Genomic DNA, 10,711 nt, shown 5'->3' with positions numbered 1-10,711 from the left:
TACTTTTTCACAAACTTATGCTTTATCAAAGTAACACAAAATTTTTTGCAAAAAAAAGTATTTATGAATAGTAAGGCAACATCAAAAATTAGTTTGTTTCAAAGCATCGGTTTGTGATCATGGAGGTGAGACAGTGTCTTGGATCCGTTTTTTGTCACATTTCCACTTAGACATATAAAATTGTAACTGATTGTAGTATGTAAAATTACGGTTGATATTCGAATGTGTGTGTATGTTGGTTCTTGCTAGTTTATTTTTTGCTGTGTGCTCGAGATTACTGCCATACCCAATGAAGTCTAACAATTCCCGGTTGAACCAACAAATTTTGCTGTGAATCATTAGTACGTAAAGAAGGGATAATTAAGTGTAATATTGTTACACAATGGCTTTGATAATTTTAAACTTTCAGCAAATTAACTGATTTTTTTAAGCGTCTTTAAATGGCAAAAGACTGATTTTCCCAAAAATAAACACCGTAAACATTAATTTGATAGTCGAGAAGAAAAAAGATTTATTGTTGAAACAGAAGTTATGTTATCTGACGTAAATTAACTGAAATAGTACAACAGAAACTGGAAAAGTTAACATAAAACATGTTATTTTTAAAAGTAAAGTAGACAGTATTTTTGGGCATGACTTAAATATGACTCAACATTAATTTAACAGTGACATCTACTACTGCGTGTCTTTCTATTTCTGGCCCGGCATAGCCTAGTGTGTTAAAGCGTTCGACTCGTAATCCGATGATCACGGGTTCGAATCCCCGTCGCACCAAACATGCTCGCCCTTTCAGCCATGGGGCGTTATAATGTGAGAGTCAATCCCACTATTCGTTGGTAAAAGAGTAGCTCAAGAGTCGGCGGTGGGTGGTGATGACTAGCTGCCTTCCCTCTAGTCTTACACTGCTAAATTATGGACGGCTAGCGCAGAAAGCCCTCGAGTAACTTTGCGCAAAATTCAAAAAACAAACAAACAATCTTTCTATTTCTACAGCAGAAATGGCTGTCATCTCAACTTCTACCCTATGACCACTATCATTACTTGCCACATTGTTTTTGAATGAGTTAGCTTATCTACTACATATTTTACTCAGTCCATCTGATGGTAACCTTCTAACATACTAGTAAAGGTAATAATGTATCACAAATACTACAACTATAACTAGTTCTTTCTCATCATAGGGTATGTGTATTAGGATGTTGTGAGCACATCTTTATGACGACAAATTACTCTTTTTCGACCCATTCAGCCATTTGATCTTACGAGTACATCAGAATATCCTACCAGCAAGTGTTGTATCAAGCCAATGGACACATCTCACTATGACTTTGTCAGTTTCCTGAGTATTTGCTACAGTATGTACATTTTTGCTGCTGATTTTACTTGATAGTTACTGTTATCCTTCTATGTGTACTATAGGTTGTTTTGTTTTTTGTATTTCGCGCAAAGCTACACAAGAGCCATCTGCGCTAGCCATCCCTAATTTAGTAGTGTAAAACTACAGGGAAGGCAGCTAGTTATCACCAGTCACCGCCAACTCTTGGGCTACTCTTTTACCAACGAACAGTGGGATTGACCTTCACTTTATAACGCCCCACGGTTGAAAGGGCGAGCATGTTTGATGTCACGGGAGTTCAAACCCGCGGCCCTCAGATTACGAGTCGAGTGTCTTAACCACCTGGCCATGCCATACCTGCGTATCATGGATTACTACTATCTACTTGTAACCAATAGACATGCTGCCTTTGTGGTTAAGAAACATAATATGTAAATTTTAATAGCCAATATTGATCAATTTCCAATGGAGTCAACCTACTTATATAACACCAAAGACATTCAAAATATAGTTATAATACATTTCACTCTATTTCAAATTTATATGTGCTGTGACTCACTCGTACGATAATGATTTGCGTATTCAAAATTATTTTAATGTAGCATAGTCAAGCCTGTGTATTTTTTTATAATATTTGACTATCTACACCAGATATTTGTGTAAAGGTGATTACGTGCTCAAAAACTAATTTTATACCAAACTCCAAATGGTCATAACCAAAACTTAAAAACTTGCCCATTCACTTGAAACTAATGTAACTGCACAGCCCAAAAAAGTACTACGAGGTTCTTAAACTCCTTCATAATAGGTTGAAGTAACTGTTGTTGTCGATTTTTTTTAGAATCAGTGAATCAGAATCTGGAATCACATTTATTATTTCTGTGCATTTTGGGATTCTAAAAGTTTAATGTTTGATACTTGTTCATACACCTACTCGAAAATCTTTCCTGGGCAATATTATAATGGAAACTTTCAGGTGAGGAACTATTGATACAAGATGTCATCGACAAGACCTCAAGTTCCACATATGGGTGTCTTAACAAGATAGTTGCTTGGGTATGTCCCCAAAGCGATGCACTTATTGAATTATTTGTTTAATTGTGCGTAGTTTCTTCTATTTTAAAACAAAGCCACTGTGTCCATAGCGAAAATCCAAACACGGTTTTAGCGTTCTAAGTTCTTAACTTACCATTGTCCCATTGGGAGACATTATAAAAGTAAGTGGATATACTAGAGGATTGGCTGTTTGTAGTTAAGTATAAGGCTAATAGAATATCTTTGCTTCACTACGAGTATCGAAACCTGGTATTTACAGACACACCACTGTGCCACTAAGGAGTTATGCTAGAGGATCTTCATCAATGCATTGGGGTCTTTGGAAACGATAATTAGGCCTAATAACCCCAGACTGAAGTGCGAGTATTATTCTTAAATATTTTTAAATAATGCACCTAAATAGCTAAATTTGTAATTTTGAGATAACGCACAGAATATCCGTGAGTCAGTATCTGTCATTTCGTTTGTTACTCTGATAATTCCAAATAAAATGTATAAATAATATTGAACCCTGCTGACAAACTATATGTGGGTTTGTTGTTAATACAAACTGATGCTAAAAACAAAAGCACAAACAATGTTTAAAATGTAGAATAATAACTATGAATGGTCGTAGAATAATATTAAAAGAATCTACAAGTTTCGGTACCTTGTAGTGTTTTAATATTGACTGTTAGCCATTTATAGATGCTGTTGTTCATTTGAAATATTTTTCGTGCGTTTTTTAATTTTTTTGCGAATGTTGCTTTGATGATTAATTTTCATAAAGACATGTCTTTATTTTGGTTATCTTTAAAGAGAGATTTTCCGTCTTCTTTGAAACCCATTTAGGAACTTATTTATCTCAATAATTTATTGTGTGGCCTTTTGCTATAACAAATAAACATAAGAAATTATGAACTTTAATTTTTATCTCATTGCAATGTTGAGTTACTAATACTATAGAATTGCTGATAAATTGATAGGAGTTTGAGTTCACAGCCACCTGTATAAAACAGATATTTATAAAATAACTTTATGAAAATTTATCACTTATAATTCCTAAAATATAACTTGAATAAGCTCGAATAAAACCAGTTTAAAGCAAACATAATAATAATTCCAAATAAAACTTAACTAAAAATTCATTCCATTTTTATTTATCATTTTTATTTTGAAATAAATATTATAGTTTTCATCAGAAATTTGTTTTTATTTTCTTTCCCTTATAAAACGTTTATTACTGCAAATATAGAATAGTCGTTCAGATTTCTATTAAAATTTGCTTAGAAAAAATATCATTAAAATAAACAGATATTTTCTGATGTCCTTTTTAGGCTTAAAAATGATAGCAAAATATCCATTATATTTTCCTTTTAATTTACATAGGTGAACTTTTATAAATTACAAAACTATTAAAAAAGTAGTCGACATTGGCTAAAACATAGACAGATATTGATGACCCTGGAAATACTCCCTGGAAACAAAAGTGGTTGCATTACAAGATGTGCTTATAGACATAATTGCATAGAAGAAAACAAAACAAAAATAATTAATTTGTATGATATGTCTTCATATCACACATTGGGAAAAGTTTTTATGAGAGAATTGCACACAATCCAAATGAAAGATTTTTATAATTTCTATATTCATAGAAGCAGGTGGTAACAAACATATTGCATGCCAGTATCTCATGCTGTTTTACCTACTAAAAACGCTTTACGATATATATTTATTTTCCAATGTACATTCTTGGTAAGACATGCATTTATCGTGAGGCATTCTGATAATTTTTGCACAATGGTTTTACTAACTGATTACTTTGTTCTTTCTTATTGCTTTATTGACACTTGAAAATAAAGTTTAAATTAAAACCCTCGATTTCATACAGAAACTTTAATATGATTTTTACTCCTTAAGTTAACTTGATATATAATCTACAATTTGAATTTACTCTCAAAGTATTCAAATTAATAAAGCTAACCTCGTATGTTGAACAAATTCCCAGTTGTAAGTTCAAAGAGGACATTGATGAAAAGGATGTCTGTAGAAACTTGAGATAAAACTTGCAATATACAGACCTTTAATCACCACAATATATCTTCTTAATAGATTTAATAACCTGAGTTTTTGGTTGTTGTATTTTATTGTTGTTGTTGTTTGTTTACAAAATCCTGTCTCTCGGTGGATGAATGGTAAGAATAGAGGATCTCAATCGGTGCTTTGAACGCTGGAAGTGAAGTGCAGGAATCTCATGTTAGTATTTTTAAATTAATTACCAAACAGTTAAACGTTGTAATTATTGGGAAACATAGAGAATAACTGTGAATCAAAATCTCACATTTCATTTGTCTCTGATTATTTCGAGTAGATGTACAAATATTACGAATTTCTGTTAGTGAATTTGAACGTCTGTTGCTAGTGCAGTGTGATATAAAAAAAGGCAGATTCAACATTTATAATCTAGAATAACAAATTTAGTTGGACGACGCCCAACATTAAAAATTTCATGCTTTAGCTAAAAAAAAACACGGTCACAGGTTTAAACTGGTCGCATTTGATTAATTTACGTATTAGATCGTGTATCTTGAACGTGAATGAAACGTATCAGTCTCTAATGCTTTAAGAGTAAGTAGAAATAATCTTTTTATTCAAGAAACATAAGATAGTATTAAGCGTAGTTTGTATACCCTGTAAAGCTACCGTGTAAACTTTACTGATTCGTTCTTAAAAATAAAGAAATGATACCTAATGTATAGATTTTGAGTATGTTACCATGTAATGGCATCTGTCGTAATTTAAATATTTTTATTTTTTATTTAAAAATATCGTGTACGTCGTATATATTATACGAACATAGAAACCCCCCATTAAATGTTAAAAAGAATATTTACAAATACGCAGCAGTTCTTTGTTCTTTTATTCTAAATTAAATTTTACCTGTTCTGATGTTCGGTCCTTGATATTAAGAATACAATGAGACCTTTATGACTATAGGTATTCAAACAGTGTCATTATTTTTCTAGTAGAGAGTATGGTATTAATATTATAGATCTGTACTCACTTCGTATAAACATTACAAACATTATGTGAAGTCTCTCTAATTAAAGTATTCTCATTTGTCTACAAATTTTTAAGTACAAATAGCAAAACTGTTTTGAGAAAATTATCTTCTTTACACGAATGTTCAAGTTTGGTCAAGTATGTCCTTCGTAGACTAATAATATTCTATAAAATACATCAAACCCATATAAATAGATAATGTGTATTAAGATAATCTAAAGATTCACAGAAAATTTAACAATACTGATATATTATTAACATAACATTTTCAAATACTGAAAGATTTGTTATTGTTTGTTTGTTTTTTAAATGAATTCCAAATCAGCCCAATATTGTTCCAGTAGGCCTATGAAAGATTTTTGGTGGATCGATTCAAGACTATCATATTATATCTCGAAAATGACAGAATCTAGCTGGGATATTGTGTTAGACTTTGGTTGTGGCGCAGGAAACATCACAAAAACCATACTTTTATCACACTGTACAGCCCAGACTAAGATTATTGCTGTCGATGTTCATTCAACATTTGTTTGTTTTGCAAAGCAAACATTCGGTCACGAACGGAATGGATATATGATTTTGGATATAACAGAGGGGTAAAGTGAAAATTGGCTTCATATTTATGTACATACCTTTATGTTTAGGTATATGTAATTTTTAAGTTATGTTAATGTAACGCAGTGATTTAATTAAAAATAATGTTCATTTTCATTTCAATTGATATATATATTTATAAAGATTTTACATTTTATTTTTGTTTACTAACTTTCATCTTAACATCTCTGAGTTTATGAAAAGTAACGAAGGCCTTTTAAGAAGTCAAACTATTCTTACTAAGTCAAAATGTAAGGTGTGTTTTTTTCATATAATACACTGTTAATTAATTGTGAAAAAATTATTGAAAGTAACTTTGGCGTATACATTTATACTTTTTACCGTTATTTCTTTGATGTTTGAATGTGTTTTGTTTTGTTGGTTGTTTTTTTTGCTGAACGTTTGAGATTACTGTCATACTCAATAGAGTTTAACATTCCTCTTTTAAAGTAACATAGCTGTTAATCATTCATACGTAAAGAACGAATATTTAACTGTAATATTGTTACATAATGTCATTTATCACCTTAAACTTCCAACAATTTAATTGACTTTTCAATGGCTTTGGAGGTGGGAAAACAGCCGAGTTTTTCAACAATAAACACCGTACATGTTTAATACTTTCAAATTAAATACATTAATTTGATAATCGCGAAAAAATTTCCTGTTCAAACAACAGTTATGGTACCTTACATAACCTAACTAATTGAAGAACAACTGGATGAAAACTGAGAAAGTTAATGTGAAACATGTGACAAAAAGATGCTATACTTGAAAGTAAAGTGGACAGAAAAACCTGACGTGAAATTTTATTTTACATAAGTAAATTGTTAAAAAAATTGTGCTACTGCTTGTTCAAGAATTAAGCAGTGAAAAGACAATATTCAACAAAAGTTATGAAGTAAAGAAAATGCTGATATAGGTCAAATGGATAAATTAACTGTCCTAACAAAACCACCTAGATAATGTAAATAGGGCGAATTAATTCTTAATCACGATCAATGTAATAAAATAAGCCAAACAAAAAGCTGTGAAAAACAGCTATACACGTTTTAAAGGCTTATTAACGTGTAAATTAATTTAAAGTAACGCTAATTTAAATGAACTACTATTCATGTTTGTACTAGACACATAATTAGATAAATGATTCAAAAGATAAAATACATAAAATTAAAGTTCATACGTTAGTTAATGTTGGAAAATCAGTAAAGGAAAGCTTATCTATCAAGCATGACAGTTTTGTGGTAGTTCTGATATATTCCAGAAAAACAGTATTATCGTTTTATTAACACTAAAACGATGAAACAACTAAAACGTATTTTTATGTATATTCATGATATGAAACTTGTAGGTAATTTTTCTGTTGTTGAGCGAATTATACGGGAAGTTGTGTAATTACGTGCGAATATCCGAAATAATCCAAATTATACCTTGGATATAATATCACATTTTAAAATAAAGTGTATTTTGAGTACGTTTATGTATGTCTTTTCTCTTTCTCTGTCTCTATATATATGTATATATAAATTGTATGGTAAGCCATTTATTTTGAATGAATGGTATTTGAATTGTCCTATTTTATAAAACATAGTTTTCAAGACATAAAACATTTTACTTTTTCGTTTTGTTTTAGAACTCCCTCGCACTGAGCCAAGATGTTTAACAAAGTTTTTGTTTTCTTTTACCATCATTACGTCAGAGATTTTAGTAACTTTCTGAAAATACTTCGTGAGATATTAAAACCAGATGGTAACCTTATTTGTCTTGGTATTGCTTCGGCTCATACATTTTGTTTGGTTAGAGTTGTCAACGAAAAAAAAAGTGGAAACAGTATCTTATCGTAAGAAACAATGTTTCTGGTATTTTTGATAATCATGGAAAAGAACTAAAATTTTTGGCTTAGTAAGAAAATGCTGAGGATGTTGTTGTGTTTTTTTATGGAATAATCCATGAACCATGAATCCAGTGTCATACCCATCCCGCCACCTTTTATACGGAGGATAGAGACACAATTGGCGAATTAACTGGGGCAGAAGCTATAACGTGCACATTATGAATGCATTTTCTTCAAACACTCAAGATTTAAATTTAAATGTACTTGTTTATTGTGCTCATGGTAAACACTAAATTAATCACACACTGGAATATTATACTCATATTTCTATCATTAGTTGTAGATGAAATAACTAAATTAATATATGATTTATCTCAAATACTTACCTACAGCAACACCTAATAGTAGCACAACAATCCTATAGAGCTGCAACATAATAAACCCATTATGATTTTAAAATATAGTAAGACTTAATTTAAAACTAACCTAACCCACAAGTACTTACTTTTCAATTTCAAAATGAAAGACATTCATTAGAAAGAGAGACAACTACCTCTTTTCCTGACATTATTCTGGGACATTATGAAAATATCATGGAATATTGTACACTTTCAGAGGTGACCACTGAAGGAGAAAAAGAAACATGGCACAAAGTAATTAGCAAATAAGTCATGTAGTTTGCCTTTCTCTAACATCAACAATTATTGGATGATGTACATCTTAGCCACTTCCTTCAGCTAGTGTTTTATGATGTGCTCTCTTGAATGCATGTATTTTGTTTGCTGCCTACCTACCTTGTATCTAATAATTTGGTTTTTATGTCAAACAATTACTTCAGGTGGGATATCTATAAATCTATCCCTTGTGGGTTCAATGTCTTTGTCTTGTAAATCTGCATCATTGTTACTATTCATTGCCTTATCTTTGAATCTCACTTAAAGGGTTTATCATGTCTTAATCCTTGAGCAATTTTTCAGGTTCATATGGCATAGATTTTTTAACCTTGTTTAACTTATTTATATGTTATAACTTCATTTTGTTATCATGCACTGCTTGTATCACAACTTATTAGAACTTATTTGTTTTGATATTATAAACATGCCCTTCCATAACTTAACTACTTTCTTATTGTTTCCATTTCTAACAATAAAAGTATATAACAATACTCTGTGTCCTAGTTTAATTACACTAATTTTTACTTCTTTTTTTTTTTTTTTTTACTTACTTGTTCTTCCTTACTTTGTGTTGCTGAAATCAAATTTCATTTGGCTATTTTGAATGATAATTGCATCTTTGTCATGATTTCTGCTTTTAGGTCCTCATCAAATCCATAAGTAACTCTTGTTAAAGTTAATACTTCTTGCATTAACATTGTGTAATAAAAAATCATTTATCTCAGTCAATTCATTTATGTCACTTTTATAAGCTAAAAATAATACATAAAATCTGCTTATTCCATGTCTTCTGCCTCTGATTCAGTTAACAGCATATCTAACAAAGTTTTGTTAAATACGTTAGCAGTTGTATCTATTTTTTCATACCTAGGAGTCTACATATTTCTTTCATTAATTTTCAAATAAAATTTGTGCCCATAGTCAAAAAATATTCTAGTGTTCCATACTGAGCTGCAACTCCATTTCTAAAAGCATTTGCTAAAATTTCTGTTTTCTGATCTGATAAACATATTGATTGTATATCTATTTAAATAGACTTTAACATTTAATATTTTATTTATTTCCTATATATATATATGTTGCATCATTAAAGGTCTTAACATATCTTTCTATCATCTGAAATTACATGAATAATCTTGGCATTCTATACAAAACATTCATTCTTTAAATGTGGATTAGTTTCACTTTTTTTTGTTGACACTCAATACACGTATTCCACTATATGTTTTACTATAAGATAGATGTGTAAAAAATGGCAAAGCTTTCCTTTTTAACATTTGAGGTACACACTCTGTATTTCCTACTTTTATGCATAACACATTTTTAATCTAATATATTTTAAATTAATTAAAGTTTCCTACTTCAAACTTAATGCCTCTACATTAATATATCCATCTGTTTGTATATGACTTTGATAGAATAATACTGTAAGAGGAACAACCACCTTGCTAAACTTGAAGATGGATCCTTTAATGTCACTGACTATTTATAAGGGTATGTTATATGTGATTTTATCATAGAAATAAAAACAATGTTTTAATATCACGTACTACTGTTAAACATTCTTGATTGTTTACCAAGTAATTCATTTCAATTTTACCCAAATGTCTACTTTGACTTGTTGCAGATGTCAAATTACCAATGAATGAAAGGACAAGATTAATATGGTTTTGAAATGTTTGTGTGCTGAATTCTTTTCAAAGCTACCAAGAACTCTCTGAACTAATTTCTAATTTTGAAGTGATGGTATAGATAGAAACCAGTTAGTCAACATCACTTATTGCAAACTCATGAGCTACTCTAACTCAATAGTAGGATTTGACTATCACTTTTATAATGTACCCAAAACTCCAAAGGGCAGAAACTGAATGTTTCTTTTTACCAGTAATGTGGCATAAACTACAAATCCTCAGATCCACAGTCCTGTCTGCTAACCACTGGGTTGTGTTTAAAAAGGTAAACTGTTTATTTTATAACTGTCATCACCTGAAATACTGAATATATTGAAATGGAAAATTATATTCAGTAAATAGCACTTGTATCTTTTCATGTGTTAACTTGTTTTCATTTGTTTTGTACACCTTACTACTGCCTAATAAATATCTGTACATCTGCAGAATTCTATAATTACTAGTGAACAGCTGATTTTTAAAATGATAAGCAAAGAAGATCTGC

The sequence above is a fragment of the Tachypleus tridentatus genome, chromosome 13 (genome assembly GCF_004210375.1).
Source record: "Tachypleus tridentatus isolate NWPU-2018 chromosome 13, ASM421037v1, whole genome shotgun sequence".
Lineage (NCBI taxonomy): Eukaryota > Metazoa > Arthropoda > Merostomata > Xiphosura > Limulidae > Tachypleus > Tachypleus tridentatus.
The sequence above is the reverse complement of the archived record's forward strand: the minus strand, read 5'-3'. Positions refer to the sequence as shown.